Here is a 17,348-nt window from a genome sequence, read left to right on the forward strand (position 1 = left end):
GGGGGAGGGGACTAGTCGATTACTTCGACCCCAGTACTTGACTGGTACTTAATTTATGGACCCCGAAAGGATGAAAGGCAAAATCAACCTTGGCGGAATTTGAACTCAGAATGTAGTGGCAGACAAAATACCGCTAAGCATTTCGTCTGGCGTGCTAACGATTCTGCCAGCTCGCCACCTTAACCAATTGACTAATAATAAAAAGGTGTAAGTGTTACTATTATTGGCATAATGACTCAAGACACAACAAAATACCACTTAAATGTTTTAATTAACTTTAAGAATAATTAAACATTTGGAGGAATTTAATAAAATAACTTATAAAATAGTTGTTTCAATTATTCTAGTAAATGGTTCTTTCATAAAATTTTGATGTGGTTATGAACACTTTTAAATTGTGTGTGTGTGTGTGTGGGGGGGGGGGTTCTGTGTGTCTGAGACTAATCATAGCTAAGTGGATAGTACAAAAACAAAAGCTACTGTCCATAGAAAGAAAAGTTACTGTTTATAGAAAAGCTCCTATCATATTTCAAGTTGTTGGCTCTGAGTTTTACTTAATAACCCTTAGAAGAAATAATGTTTCTAATATTAATAATAATTGTTCTGATACTGGGTTTTGGTCTACAATGGAAAAACAAAAAGAGAACATGTAATTGAATGAAAAGAAATATTTAGTTTTTTAACCTAGTAATGTATTTAACTAAGTAGCAAATTTATCTGGAAAAGATAAACCGGATCTATTTCAAAATGGGGGCACCAGTTTTCATTTATGTTTTATGTAGTGTTTTATCTTATCTATTTTGTGTTATAGAACAGAAAAAAATTTTTGTATTTGAATTTATTTCATGTAAAAAATTGTCTTATTTCGATAATTTCTACTAATCACTGACGTCTATTCAGTTGAAAACAGTTAGCGCTGTAACGGTGTATATCGTATTAATCCCCTAACCCTAACTAGACTGTTAACCCTAACCCTAAAACTAACCCTAACTCTAGAATCCAAACTCTAAAATTGTTACACACATAGATACGCACAGCGTAATTTATTCTATAAACAATATATGCGTATAAATTACGATTAAACCAGATGAAATATGTCACAGGGAATAACATTTTTATGACCGCCCAGCAGTAACTCTATTCAGCTGAATAGACGTCAGTGATTGGTTGAAATTACAGAAATACGACAACTTTAACATGGAATAACTTGCGATGTACGTTTTTTTGTTAAGAAGACTAAGAGTAAAAGATGTTTTATATGACACATTCTACCAGTGTCCCAAGTTTCAAAGTGTTTCGTTAGTGTTTCGTTAAGAAAATACTGGTGCCCCCATTTTGAAATAGATCCGATAAACCAATATTTTCCCACATCCCACACATCAAGAAATAAAATGGCTAGAAGGATAAGACTACAATAGATTATTTAGCTTTGAGATGTCATGATTCAGGAATGGTAGAAATGTGAGAGAGAAGGCATGTGAGGTAGTGGGGAAAGGAGAAAGAGAAAACTAATAAGAGAATGGATATGACTAGAAGAGAAAGGAAGGGAGAGAGAGAGGGGGGAGGAGAGAAGCCAAGCCTGAGTGTAAGAGAGATGGAAGATGAAAATATGTAAGAGAAGGGATGATAAGAATACTGTGAGGGAGAGAGTAAAAGCTAAGAACACAAAAGTATAAAAGAGCAATTGATAGGAAATAGAAAATGCATGGAAGAAAAGAGTTGAATAAAGAAAGAGTGAGAGACAGAAAGATAGAAAGGTGAGGGAGAGGAAGAGCAGAGAGAGAGAGAGAGAGTGAGCCAAAAGATATTGAAAGAGATGAGGGTAAATCAAAATGTGTGTAAAAACCAACAAGAAAAGCAAGATGTAGAAAGAGGTATTAAAAGTGTTTAATAAAAGCAGTGAATGTCTCAATGTGACAGAAGAGTAGCTTCATATAAACAAGTTTTGATAGCAATCTACCTGAGATGGATTCCAGTTCAGATTTAAAATAAACCTTCACGATAATATTATATAAGAACCTTTTGTTAAACTATATTCCACAAACCAGTTTAATGATAATGAAAAGGCTAATACTCTTTACTCTTTTACTTGTTTCAGTCATGTGACTGCGGCCATGCTGGAGCACCAGCTTTATAGTCGAGCAAATCGACCCCAGAGCTTATTCTTTGTAAGCCTAGTACTTATTCTATCGGTCTCTTTTGCTGAACTGCTAAGTTATGGGGATGTAAACACACCAGCATCGGTTGTCAAGCGATGTTGGGGGACAAACACAGACACACAAACACACACACATTTATATATACATATACATATATACGATGGTCTTCTTTCAGTTTCCATCTACCAAATCCACTCACAAGGCTTTGGTCGGCCCGAGGCTATAGTAGAAGACACTTGCCCAAGGTGCCATGCAATGGGACTGAACCCGGGACCATGTGGTTAGTAAGCAAGCTACTTACCACACAGCCACTCCTGCACCTAATGTTTTGTTTTGTTTTTCTTAATATTTCCAAATTCTTGATTATTTTCAAAATTAATTGACACATTATCAGGAAATCATTATAGTTTTCCTCAGTAATGAATTACTAAAATGAAGGACAAATACATTATCCACTTAACCATGTTTTCACTTGTAGAAACATCCAGAAACACCTATACATATCCCAAATTTCAAGTAACTGACCTAGTCTGCATACAAGATCTATGAAATTTTGTACTAGACACTGGATGAAAGAGATAACCATAAGATATTTAGTCTTGCTCTGAAAATGTACAGGGTTAGGGAAAATTTTCACAACTACATGATCAGCAATCTCATATTTTTATGAACTCTAGAACAGTTTTCATGGCAGTTTACAAACACACAAAATAGGTTATTCTCTGTATTATATAATGTGATGAACAATTAAATGCAGTCTCTTTTGGTCAAAGTAACACCAAATAGCAACATTTTTATAAGTGTCTTGGAATCAGAGTTCAGTTTTTAATTACATACTCTCACTAACATTGGTTTTAACCTAAAACAATCTTCATAGTAACAATTTAGTATAGTTACACATAACTTCGTGCCGTCTTGTCTAAAATAAACATTACATTATACAATTGAATGTTTATAAAATATTTGCAATCCACTCAGATATACCAGCATTTCCCAACCAGGATTCCAAATGGATATCTCGAAATAGACATACATCTACAACACTATCCTAAAAACACAATCACAGGAAGTGTAAGAAGAGCAATTGTCACACTGACCACTTTGCCTCCTTCATTGCGATCATCCTTTAAGCAGTTGCTCACTTGCTAAAAACAGCAGCTAAATCTCTCAAACTGTACCCAGCCATCTTCAAAAAAAAAAAAGAAGATTCACTGGACAATATAGTATAGATACACAAAAAAACAAGATGGTCACAACTGGAACATTTCAGATTGAAAGTCTTTGATCAAGTCTAATCTAGTGGCAAACAACAAACAAAAATAGACTGGACAGTATGGAGAATACATGTAATACTGCACTCCATACAGCTATTGCATTATATATATATATAGATCGAAACTGAACCAAATTCGATGACTGGCACCCATGCCAGTAGAGCACTAGCAGCACCATCCGAGCGGGATCACTGCCAGAGCAGCAGTCTCGCTTCTGTGCCAGTGGCATGTGAACAAAACATTGGACTGACTCCTGTGCAGGTGGCACGTAAAAAAAATCACCATTTGAGCATGGCCACTGCCAGTACTGCCAGACTGGCCCTCGTGCTGGTGGCACGTAAAAAGCGCCCACTACACTTCAGAGTGGTTGGCGTTAGGAAGGGCATCCAGCTGTAAAAACTCTACCAGATCAGATTGGAGTCTGCTGTAGCCATCTGGTTCGCCAGTCCCCAGTCAAATTGCCCAACCCATGCTAGCATGGAAAGTGGACAGGCGAACCAGATGGCTACAGCAGATGATGATGATGATGATATACATATATATATATATATATATATATATCATCATCATCATCGTTCAACGTCCACTTTCTATGCTAGCATGGGTTGAAGCTCATATCCTTTGTTGGCTGTGCCATGCCAATGTGCATGTACAAAGTACAAATATGTTGAGCAAAATTGGGCATAAAAAGGAATTAGATAAAGTATGCAAGAGAGAACACTACAAGTACAGTCATGTGCTGCCTATGGATGAAGAAAGCTCCATAAAGGAGAATCAACCACTTAACATATGTGAAGCTTCTGGAAGGCTGATCTCAAAATGATGAGCTCCACAGAGGAGATGACAAGACTGAGATGATTGGAATTCACTGTGTTCCAGACGACTGTCCATCAAGACAAAATTGAGGTCTTAAAAGCATCATATTTATGTTTATAAACTCACTGAGCCCACCCCTTTGCCCAATCTATCCCTGTCAAGCTTTCTGAACATTTTACTTTCCTAACACTTACTTCTTCTAACTAGAAAACTATTGAATTACTATAATCATATGAGAGCAGAATTACAACACCCCCACTCTATCGAAGGTGATGGTGGTGGGGGGGACTTGGTCTTGTTGGTTACTTGCTTACCTCACAAGTGCTATGCAGAAAGCACCCAAATCACTCTGTAAAGCAGTTGGTGTTAGGAAGGACATTCAGCTGCAGAAAATATGCCAAAGCAGATCTTGGAGCACAATGCAGTCCTCTGGCTCATCAGATCCTGGTAACATTTAGAGTGTGTGTGTGTGTGTGCATGTTTGGTTGATTTCCATGAAAATTCAGAACAAAGCATCTTCCTCAAAGGCACAATGCAATTACCACACCCAGATCAAGAAAATAATCTTGTAACTCCTAACACCCCACCCTAGTCATAAATCCTCAAATTTGCTACAAATGCCAAATTTCACATTCTCTTCTGGTGATCTTTCATTGTCTTCTCATATCTACAACATTATCAAAACCACCTCTCAAAGATAAGGCTTCCTCTTCAGAGGCAAAAATGTCAAGTGCAACCCACATTAAATACTGTTCATATATCTAAACAACTCAAAAAAAGGTCATCTAGCTAATTGGCAAACTTCACTCACTAATACACAGCAACTACTTGACCATTAACACACTTTCTCCTTTTATCATCATTTTCATCTGTAACAATAATGGCTTCAGTTACTCTGAACTAGCATGACACCATCGCCCTCAAATACACCCACTTCTCCACTGATTGTGTAGCTACCAAACCAAATACTAAACAAGTTTTCCCAATTCTGTCTACACAGAACATTAGTCTTCTTAAATTCCCTTCCTGCCCATATCTTCCTGACAAGTGTCAATTTACTTAATTCAAGCTGAACATCATTGACATCAACCTCTGCTGGACAATCTGCACAGGTCATGAACACTGTTTCTCTTCCTCCAACACAATTAGAACACAGCTAACTATAAACTCTCTCCAGGCATCACTTTTTCAAAGCAAAATGTCAAATAAAACCCAAGAAAAAAATGTATTTTTACAGTATAGAGAGATAATCTTCTATGTCTATAAAAGGACCAACTGATTTAATGTTTAATAATTTGTGGATTGGAATAGAAAAAAAAAATGTAAACAATGCAGAAAAATGACAATTGTTATACATGATAGCAAGCCCTTGCCTTCAATTCTCATCTCTATTCTAGAAATTGTTGTCTTTTTAACTTGCCCCAAGTTTGATTTCCATGCAGATGGAGACAGACAGTCCACTGAACTGACTCTTAGATTATTATTGTTCTTATCCTTATTTTATCATCTTAGCAACCCAAGAAGGATCAAAGTCAAGATTAATCTGATGGAATGTCTTTTAAATAGTAAGCTATTTTCTCTCTATAAGAATTGTCTAGCTTCATGAAATGTTTAATTTAGCATAATTTATTTGCATCAGATATTACTTTGCTAATGATTCCAAATAGCAATGAAATGGGATTATACATGGTTACCAATGACTGGGTATTTTAAAACCTAATAGTGTGTAGGAAAAAGAAATATTAGGTGTGTATACTCTGTGCACCTTCTTTACTCGGATTTAAAATTCAAACTTCCAATCCAGTCTTAACTTAATCTAGAGGGGTTTGTCTTCCCTATGATAGCTAACTACCAGGAGCAGAGACAAGAAATTACACACTACAAGGTAATATATTCCAGTTCTTGACTACTTCAAAGCTTCAGATTTCATATCGTGAGAAAATATATCTGATCACACCTTTTACAAATTCGTGACTAGGTGCGTTCACAAGAGGAGACAGACAATAAAAACACAGACCTTGAAAGAATCAGCTGACAAATTGCTCATTTGTATGAATCATTGGATTAGACCAGCAAGTGTAGTTTTTTTTTTTTGCTTATTTTAACCTTACTTATCTGACATGTTTAAAAGCTGTCACTAAACTATGAAACATAAGTAGTGGCATATATTCAACCACATAGACTTTTCTTTTTTCTTTTTTTGAGTTAACAAAATGTCTCAAGCAAATAAAATCAAACATCTTGTTCAGTAACAATAAAATTTCTAAAGCAGAAAAAAAAAATTAAATTGTTCAACTGTGTGTATCTCAGTAGGACAATTTGGTTTTGTTAAGTATGAGATTAAAATTTGAATGAGCGATGGGGTGGATACAGTGAGAGGTGGACAAAGGTGGGGAAGGGGCATTGATGCTGATGTGCAAGGGTTTTAAGAATGATAGCAGTCAAATTAATTCTGAAATGGCATTAATTTAATCCAGTGAAAAAACAAGAATGGTAACATTGATATTGATTGATATAAATTCAACAAAAGACAGTATTTTATTTGCTGTGTTGCCAACTCACCAATATTCATTCAATATAATTTTTTGTTTTTAACATAGGCAAAAGCAGTTGAGAGGAAAGAACAGTCAATTAAATCAAGTTGGCCCTGGCAGCATTTGAACCCAGGACATGCAGATGGACAAAATGCCACTAAGCATTTTTCCCAGTGTGCTAATGATTCTGCCAGCTCACCACCTTAATAATAATAGTATAGGTAATACTTATAACTAAGAGTTCATATTCAAGTTTTAGTTGCTTATAACACGGTCATAGACATGGCACATATAATAAAACTAGATAACAAACTTTACAGAATTTAATCCAGTTGTATTTCTACTGTAACACTTATTACACATTCACAAAATTCACATTCACTGTATCTAGTCAAATGGAAATTATTATTACTGCAATTCAACCAAAACTTTAGAAAATATCTCAAATTTCTCATTTTTTTTTTTTAATCCTAAGACAAACCTAATCCTACAGTATTAATGGGAGAGAACTGTGGCAACAGAACAGAAGAAATGATGTTTGGCCAATAGATTGTGCCTCAAATGCTGGAAAGATTTTTCTGTAGGATAGGCTTCCTCAAGAAAATGGTTTGTATTGATAACAATCTAGAAGTTATCAAACTTGCTACCAATGCAACAACAAAAGTAAACAAAAATTCATTCCTCAAATGTGCAATTTGAAATTATATTAATTCTACTTTATCCTTTTTTTTAAAATTTGAAGTGGTAGTCATATTTTTATTCATTTATTTAAAATCTCATGAGAAATTAAGATCTTAAATTTATATATTATGCTATTCGTGCGGGTGACACGTTCGTAGGGGTGACACGTAAAAGCACCCACTACACTCTCTGAGTGGTTGGTGTTAGGAAGGGCATCCAGCTGTAGAAACTCTGCCAAATTAGATTGGAGCCTGGTGTTGCCATCTGGTTTCACCAGTCCTCAGTCAAATCGTCCAACCCATGCTAGCATGGAAAGCGGATGTTAAACGATGATGATGATGATGATGATGATGATGCTAGGAAGAAGAGAGTATCATCATCATCATTTTACTGTCCACTTTTTGATTCTGCAATTGGTTAGATGGAGTTTTTTGAGGCAGATACTCTATGGCCACATGTCCCTCCTATTGCCAACCCTCACCTGTTTCCAAGTAAAGTAATACTTTCCAATAACCAGACATGTTTTTGCAGAATATTGGAGATGAATAACACTGCTTGTACAACAATGACACTTATTTCCAACTATTGCAGTGTCAAGACAGGGAAAAACAAATACATACAAAGTGTTCAGACTAAATTTGATGATTTTTTTTTATGTCTCCGTTTTTTTTCCAGGAACAGTCAACAGCATTGGAGAGCATAAAAATTAAAGTTGCGGTTGAGAAAAAATTAACTGAGAGGGAAGGGTGGAAGCTATCTGAATATTGAAAAAGAGATACCTCTAACATGATGATTCATGTTGTGTATCAAAATGCTGACATCATAACTGCTGCTCAATGCTCTGTGAACACTGTAAAAACTGTAAGATGACACATACATAGACTGCTGCAACTGAGACAATGAAGAAGGGAGACAGCAGCCATTCTGGCTACATCTGCATGCTGGAATTTATCCTCAGATCTTTGAGCAGGACCTTAGGCTCAATTCAGATGGCTGTGTGAAGCTGCCAGAGACTGATCAATCCCTGACTGGAAAGGATTGCTGCTCGAATCCTTCCATATGTGTGGTAGCAGGATTCAGCTCCTTGACATACCTCCAGAAAATGCCATAAGTAGTTGTCAAAAAATTTCCATAACTTCACCAGCCTCAGTCTCTGGCCACCTAATTCTTCTGATTGTAATCCCATGGGATTACTATGTATGGTGTAAGACTGAGAAAGAAACCAACTGCTCTTCCTGCAACACCAAGGTCAAGCTGGTGACCCAGATCAAGGAGGTGTTCGAAAATCTTCCCAAGGACACAGTGAGGAATGCATGCATCAGATTCCGGAGCTATCATGACGTTGTGGTGGAAGCTGAGTGTGGTTACTTTAAGTAAACTGTTATCTCCCAGTCACACTCTAGTTAGTGGAGGCGCAATGGCCCAGTGGTTAGGGCAGTGGACTCGCGGTTTCGATTCCCAGACCGGGCGTTGTAAGTGTTTATTGAGCAAAAACACCTAAAGCTCCACGAGGCTCCGGCAGGGGATGGTGGTGAACCCTGCTGTACTCTTTCACCACAACTTTCTCTCACTCTTACTTCCTGTTTCTGTTGTGCCTGTAATACAAAGGGTCAGCCTTGTCACACTGTGTCATGCTGAATATCCCCGAGAACTACGTTAAGGGTACACGTGTCTGTGGAGTGCTCAGCCACTTGCACGTTAATTCCACGAGCAGGCTGTTCCGTTGATCTGATCAACTGGAACCCTCGACGTCGTAAGTGACGGAGTGCCAACAACACTCTAGTTAATATTTTTTTAATTTTTTTAAAAAGACTTCTATTTAGGAAGACAACTTCTCTCACACTAATATCACCACAGGCAACACCCAACTCAACAAGAATGATCATTAAAATCCATAATCTGTTATAATTGCATAAAAATAGACTGAGCAGAAATGACACATGGAAATATGTTTTTCATTTCTTCAACACATGACATGGCAAAATAAATAAAATCCATGATGATAATGATGATAAGAAATATGTAATGGGTCATCCCATAAATAATGCAGTTTTTTATACTTCTTTTATTTTTCAAAATGACATGGAAAAAGCCTTTGATAGGGTCCCCCGATCCCTTATCTGGTGGTCAATGAGGGAACTAGGGATAGAAGAATGGATAGTGAGAGCTGTGTGAGTCATGTACAGAGGTAAGGGTTGGCAATGAGTACAGTGAAGAATTCCGAGTAGAGGTAGGGGTCCATCAAGTCCTCAGCCCCCTCCTATTTATCATAGTCCTCCAGGCAATAACACAGGAATTCAAGACAGGCTGCCCCTGGGAGCTCCTCTATGCTGATGATCTTGTGCTAATTGCTGAGTCACTATCAGAACTAGAGGAAAAGTTTCAGGTGTAGAAGCAAGGACTAGAATCGAAGGGCCTTAGAGTCAACCTAGCTAAAACCAAAGTCCTAATAAGTAGGAAGGTAGACAAAACACAAACCCCTTCAGGTAGATGGCCCTGTTCGATCTGTAGAAAAGGCGTAGGCAGAAACTCTACCCAGTGTAAGCTCTGGACACATAAGAAGTGCAGCAATATCAAAGGAAGGCTAACTAGGAAGTTAGTTCTTGTATGTGGCAGACGTTCAGGAACAATAACCACTGAAAATATGCAGAAAACAAATTCTGCCACATTCCAGAGAAAAAAAACTAGACGTAGTTGATAGCTTCGCATCTAGGTGACCAAGTTAGTAGTGGGGGAGAGTGCGCTAAAGTGTAACTGCTAGAATAAGAATAGCCTGGGCAAAATTCAGAGGGCTCTTATCTCTGCTGGTGACATAGGACCTCTCACTCAGAGTAAAAGGCAGACTGTATGACGCACGTGCACGAACAGCCATGCTACATGGCAGTGAAACATGGGCCGTGACTGCTGAGGACATGCATAAGCTCGTAAGGAATGAAGCCAGTATGCTCCGATGGATGTGTAATGTCAGTGTGCATACACAACAGAATGTAAGTATCTTGAGAGAAAAGTTGAACAGAAGAAGCATCAGTTGTGGTGTGCAAGAGAGGCAATTGCACTGGTATGGTCATGTGGTGAGGATAGCTGTGTGAAAAAGTGCCACACCCTAGCAGTTGTGGAAGAGGTAGACCCAGGAAGACTTGGGATGAGGTGGTGAAGCACGACCTTCGAACATTAGGACTCACCGAGGAAATGACTTATGACCAAGACCTTTGGAAATATGCTGTGCGCGAGAAGACCCGGCAAGCCAAGTGAGACCATAATCGAAGCCTCTGCCAGGGGTGTAGCCAGCCCACTTATGCGTACCTTTCTTTCATTGGACACTAAACTCCGCTTGCGAAGACCTGTTGAGGCAAGTGAAATCGAAATCGAACCAAATTCGATGACTGGCACCCATGCCAACCTCTCCTTCATTGGACACTAAACTTGGCTTGCGAAGACCTGTTGGGGAAAGTGAAAGCAAAATCGTGATGGCACCTGTACCAGTGAAGCGCTAAGAGTACTGTCCGTGCGTGATCGTTGCCAGAGCAGCTGTCTGGCTTCCATGCCAGTAGCACGTAAATAGCACCATTTGAGCATGATCATTACCAGCATCGGCTTACTGGCACTTGTGCCGGTGGCACGTGAAAAGACATTCGAGCAAGGTCGTTGCCAGTGCCGCTGGACTGGCTCCTCTGCAGGTGGTACGTAAAATACACCATTTTGAGCATGGCTGTTGCCAGTACCGCCTGATTGGCCTTCATGCCGGTGGCATGTAAAAGCACCCACTACACTCTCAGAGTGGTTGGCGTTAGGAAGGGCATCCAGTTGTAGAAACTCTGCCAAATCAGATTGGAGCCTGATGTAGCCATCTGGTCCACCAGTCCTCAGTCAAATCGTCCAAACTATGCTAGCATGGAAAGCGGACGTTAAACAATGATGATGATGATGAAGAAGATAAAGTCCTTTTTTAATCTAAAACATATTCTCCTTCATTTTTTATATTGCTCTTCCATCTATCTGGTAGACTTGCAAGGTCCCTCTTCCAAAATTCAATTGTCTGTGATGAAAAATACTTCTCCAGTACTGTTCTAACCTTGTCTACAGAATTCATATTTTTTCTGTCCAAATGATTTTGAAGATTGCAGAATAAATGATAATCAGATGGAGCAATGTCCGGCAAATATAGTGGGTGAAGCATAGGTCCCCATTCAAACTATTCCAGCCTTTGGAATTTCATTCTCATTTTATGTGGCTGAGCATTACTTTGATGGAAGAACACCTTTTGTCTTGAAACCAAAAATGGTCGTTTTCTTTCTAGCGTTGACTTAAGCTGCTCACAGTAGATCTGCTTTGTTATCATTTGGTTTGAATTTAGAAGTTCAAAGTGGACTAAACCTTTCATATCCCACCAAACAGACAACAACACTTTATGTGGGTGAAAACCTTCTTAAGCTTGAGGTGCCAGTGTGTCTCCTTTACCTACCCACTGTCTTTGATGCTTGATATTTTTATAGAGAACACATTTCTCATCACCAGTCACTATTTGGTCTCCCCCCCCCACACCCCCCAAAAAAGGGTTCATTTGTGAGACATGACAGCAAAGAAGAGCACATATCCACTTACTGCATGCGATTAGACTCAGAAAGTTTGTGAACAACTCATTGACCCAATTTTCTGACTTTTCTGATGGTATGCAGGTGCTGATGAATAGTTGAATGACCAAATCCAAGTTTCTTTGCTAGTTCCTCAACAGTTACAATGGTATTTTGTTCCACCAGGGTTTGCAGGATGTCCTTGCCGAGCTCTACAGATCTTCCAGTATGAGGCCCATCTTCTAGGCTGTAGTTTCCAGCTTGGAATTTCTGGAATCACTGTTGACACTGGCTTACACTTATTGTCCGATCCCCATATACTGCATTAATATTCCTCACACTTTCCATTATGTTGTTGCCTTTATTAAACTCATAAAGCTGAATATACACCTTTGTCACTTCCATTATAGCTTTGAAAATATAACTTTTAAAATTGAACTACACTCTTCAAAACTTGCACTAAGAATAAGGACAAGATGAAATTACAACCTGCTTTTATAGTAAGTTGATGCAGGTAGTTTATACTGTCCTCCTCCAACTTTTAGTTCATGCAATTGAAAAAAAGTGCATTATCTATGGGATGATCCAATAATATATAACTAATGTTTTTGATTCATGACTTTGTAGCAATAAATTATACCAATAACTGTTGATATAAAATAAAAAGATTTTTTTGAAAATAGTTTCTTCAAACTTACATAACAAGAATACATTTGATCATAGAAGAGTTTAATCAGAGCTGGTTTAGAACTAAACAGCAAACATGTTTGTTTATATTTCTAAACTGAATCCAAGCCGATGGCAATCAACTTCAGACTGTTACTTGTAATCATTAATCTTAGTTCACATAAAAGTCTTATGTAGTTCCATTTCACATTCACTGAAGTTTTGAAAAATGGCATCAGTTAGCATTACTATCAACATGACATACACACATACATACATATTGTTTTAATGTCTAGTTTGCCATGGTTGCATGGATCAAACAGAGGAGGCAGATTTTCTATGGCTAGACAGCCTTCCTGTTGCCAACCTTTACCTGTTTCCAAGGAAGGGAATATTTCCCTATGGATGACATGTTTTTTGCAGAATAATGGAAATGAATGACATTGCTTGTACGACTATGACATTCATTTATAAGTATCAAGTCAAAACAAGAAGACACAAATACATACACACACACATGTGCACAACTGGTTTCTTTCAGTTTCTGTTTACCAAATCCACTCACACCATTTTGGTTGCCCAAGCCCTCAGTCAAACAGTCCAATCCATGCCAGCATGGAAAGCGGACGTTAAACAATGACAACGACAATAGGTACAAGAAGGACGGAGTTGGTTGATTAAATCATCCCAACACTTAACACTAACACCTTGACAAGGTGCTACACAGTGGAACTAAGCCTGAAGCCATGTAATTTGGAAGCAAACTCCTTAACCATGCAGCCACATACAGACATTTCTACATACATCACACATTTACACACACACACACACACACATATATATATATATATATATATATATATATATATATATAATAATAATAATATAAATATATAGATATATGCATATATCCATACATATATGTACATACCTACATCTATATAAAGTCGGATGAAGAATTGCATAAATACATAGACAAATCAAAAAGTCTCAAGCTGATGAGATGACAGTTCACAATAATCTAAACGGAAAGTCCTCAAATAAATCCAAAATACAAAAGAATCTTACGGCCGTTTCCAGGAATGTGCGAAGAAGTGTGTAGGTAAATCCTTTTCAGCTTCAGTAATGCACATTTCCATCATCAGAGAATATGCATGGATTCAGAATTTTAAATAAAATCATAAAATTATTCATGATATTGTAAGAATATTTTTAAACTGACAAAAGTACTTTTCTACTTTTCAATTCTTCTCAGTATAATAATTATTTAATCTATACACTTTAATTTATCTTACCCCACCAAATTTTGAACTCATTTGTGCATATTTCATGGACTTGCTAAATGTATAAATTTTGTAATTTTTCTGTAATTTTCTTAGTAGTTGTACACTATGAATGTTTGTCCAATGACCTGGAATCTTGGAATTTATGAAAATGTTATACTTGTATATAATTGCAACAGCTTAAATATATTCTTACAATATCATGAATAATTTTAAGACCTTATTTAAAATTCTGAATCCATGTGTATTCTCTGATGAAGGAAATGTGAATTATTGAAATGAAAAGGATTTACCTACATACTTCTTTGCACATTCCTGGAAACAGCTGTAAGATTCTTTTGGATTTTGGATTTGTTTGAGGACTTCCGTTTTGGATTATTGTAAACTGTCATCTCATCAGCTTGAGACTTTTTGATTTGTCTGTGTCTTTAAGCAATTCTCCATCTGACTTTGATTTGGGCATGGAATTACACTATAATATGTATATATATATATGTTCACATATCTATAATGGCTTATATATACTCTCTGTGCTTAGATATATGTTGGCTTTGATGAGAAGTATTATCGACCCTAAAACTTGTCTCTTTCTAATTGATACTCTGTATGTGTGTGTATATATATATATGTACACATACATATACAGACAGTATACACGCACACGTTTTCAACATATCCAAGAATTACATCACATTGTATTGCTGTTTCAATATTTTCACACTTCTACTAGTTAAGAAAAGAATTAATAACGCAGATAATTTTTTTTTCTCTAGCTTTACTTTGGTGCAGGTGTTTCACATTAAAAGAGCTCTTCCTAATACCAATTCTTATAATCTTAAAACCTATATTAGATAACTAGTTTCTAGACAGAGCTGGGAGTTGCATGCAAACTGGAGCAAATTCTGTACCTTGCAATGCTTTATTACAAATGCAAACCGACATTTGATTTCTGAGTCACATAACAACAATACTTTTAACTACAGCAGCCCTTTGCTTTGTGTGTAGCTTACAGTGTTGTGTACGTTTTGATTGGTTATTGTCAATAAATAGCACAGACAGAAACATACAGACAATAGCTTTTAAAAAGATAAAAAAAATAATAATTTTCTCCTTTTGTTGGTGCTTATAAAGTATAGAGATGGGAGTAGTGACAAAGTATGTGCCGGAGGTGGGAGTGTGAAGGGAGTAGCTTTTGAGGGATTGGGAGATGATTTCTGGCAAACTGGGCAGACTTTCACAGGCAAATAAATCTTTCACAAATAAATAAATAAGAGAGGGTGATGATAATGAGAAATAAGATAACTATGTAGAAAGATGAACTAGTGCCAATAGGTACATATAAGGGAGAGGAAAGAGGTTCAGAAGGTAAGGAATTACACATCAGTAAAATAGGGGAGCTCTCTTAAAAATGCATTGTGTGTGATCATTCATGTATGCGTTTGTGTGTGCGTGCATGCATGCGTGAACTCATCCATAAAATTTTATATTGTGTGCAGGCTGTAGAGAGAAAAAAAAATGGATGAAAAAATACGATTACTTATGAAATTTGTTAATTGTACTAAAGAACTGAACCAATGATGAATTGAATTGAGAAAATTAAGGATTTGAGCAATAAATATATAACGAAAGCATGCCTCATAACACATTTGTTCTAAACATAAGAAAGAGTGCTAAGAAGAGAAGTAAGCACGGCAAAGAGATAAAAATAACATATACACAAAGAACCAGACAGTAAGGGGAAGAGGAATGACAGAAGCAGAAAATGAGAAGAAGGCAGCAAGATTAAGAAATGTTGGTATGAGAGGCGGTGAGAGGGAGGGAGGGAGAGGAGAGAGAGAGTGTGGAAATGGGAGGGAGGGAGTTAAATTCTTTTCTTTTGTTAAATGCCGATAATGGCATTAGAGATAGATTTCTGAATGTTTCTCAAAGAAAGGCCACTAGAGAGGAAAGAGAGAAGAAAGAACTGTGATAGGTTCTGAATAAATATCGTTGGTGTAGTTATTCTTTGAAAATGGTGAGATTTCGTTGGAGTCGTTGCTGCTTTTAAATTCTTTTATAAAGTAAACTTCTATTTACTTTCAATTTAAAACTGAAACTTTCAGCTAGATTCATTTTCTAAATTCTTCTACCATAAGGTGTTTTTGTTTTTAATTCTGCTTTTTTTTTTTGCTTGTTTTTTTTTCAGCCATATTCCAGTTTTATTAAATGTCTATTTATACACCGCTTATTTTTGTTGCTTTTTTAACCCTTAGTTCGTCTTAATAGAGCAGATCTATGATCAGTTGCATTCCAGCCATGACTATGCCATCTTTTACTCTTATATAACGTGCACTTCAGATTACATTATTCGATATGTTCTTTGATAAGACAAAACGGTGCAATGTGATTGAGAGTTTGGTTGCCATTTCTAGCAAAGGCAAGAGACAACAGATACACGCGCTGAAATGTTAATAGTGGATATGGTCGATGCCATTCATCTGCAATGTCTTTGTTCTGTTCAATTTTATTTGCTTTCCAGGCACACTTAATCACTTGTCATTGTTGAAAAGAGAGTAAGAGAGGAAGGATGGCGGACAGGATGATAAATAAATAAGGAATCCTTATTTTTAAGTTCAATACAATGTCGTGCTCTAAACCACACTGTTTCAACACGGTTTAAATTGCAGCTGCCATAATGAAATCACGTAAGCGTAGACGTTTAAATGCAATCACTTATATAATCAAATCAAGGAGTTTGCAACATTAAGTTGACCTTGGTGAGCACAATTTGTACAATCACCCTCCATTCGGACATAGCCAAATCTTCCTCAAATCACAACATATTTTGGAAAAGGAAAGGTAACATAGGATAATAATGTCATCCTAGACACGGTTTTGACAGGATGGTCATCTATAATCTTAGATCTGACGATCAATATTGACCTAGGCTTAAACAATATGAAACTTGAGCCAAATTTCGCCGAGGTCAGCTTTGCCTTTCCTCCTTTTGGGGTCGATAAATTAAGTACCAGTTGCGTACTGGGGTCGATCTAATCGACTAGCCCCATCCCCCAAAATTTCGGGCCTTGTGCCTAGAGTAGAAAAGAATATGAAGCTTGAGTTTAAAAGGGAATCTCTACATCAGTCAAGCGTTACTTTCTAAATGGCACACCAATGAAAATTATATTATAAGCATGCCTGATAATCAACCATTACTCATGTAGCCTGCTTCTCGAAAGAGGTTGTTTATGCCTGCTGTACATGGTTGCTCAACACAACAGAAACAGAAACAAAGTTACACTTCAGAAACAAAGTCAGACTTCTTTTCTTTTTTTTTTTTTTTTTACAAAAAAGGACACATGAAAGACTGTAGTCCAAGATACAC

At 37.1% G+C, this 17,348-nt stretch overlaps 1 protein-coding gene across 7 annotated transcripts in view; it reads right to left on the reverse strand.

Annotated features, from left to right (window-relative positions):
- LOC106880514 (protein PHTF2) overlaps positions 1 to 17,348 on the reverse strand; it is a 93,528-nt gene that overhangs the window by 56,018 nt on the left and 20,162 nt on the right. For 2 of the 7 annotated variants that reach the window (XM_089348732.1, XM_089348727.1), the window contains exon 1: positions 3,257 to 3,345. The exons of the other annotated variants lie outside the window; for them this stretch is intronic. The gene's annotated coding sequence lies outside the window, so the exon portion shown is untranslated. Of the gene's footprint in view, positions 1 to 3,256; positions 3,346 to 17,348 lie in introns of those variants that run through there. 7 annotated transcript variants of the gene reach the window in all.

This window comes from Octopus bimaculoides, chromosome 3 (genome assembly GCF_046866305.1).
Source record: "Octopus bimaculoides isolate indiv1 chromosome 3, ASM4686630v1, whole genome shotgun sequence".
In the NCBI taxonomy this organism is placed as follows: Eukaryota; Metazoa; Mollusca; class Cephalopoda; order Octopoda; family Octopodidae; genus Octopus; species Octopus bimaculoides.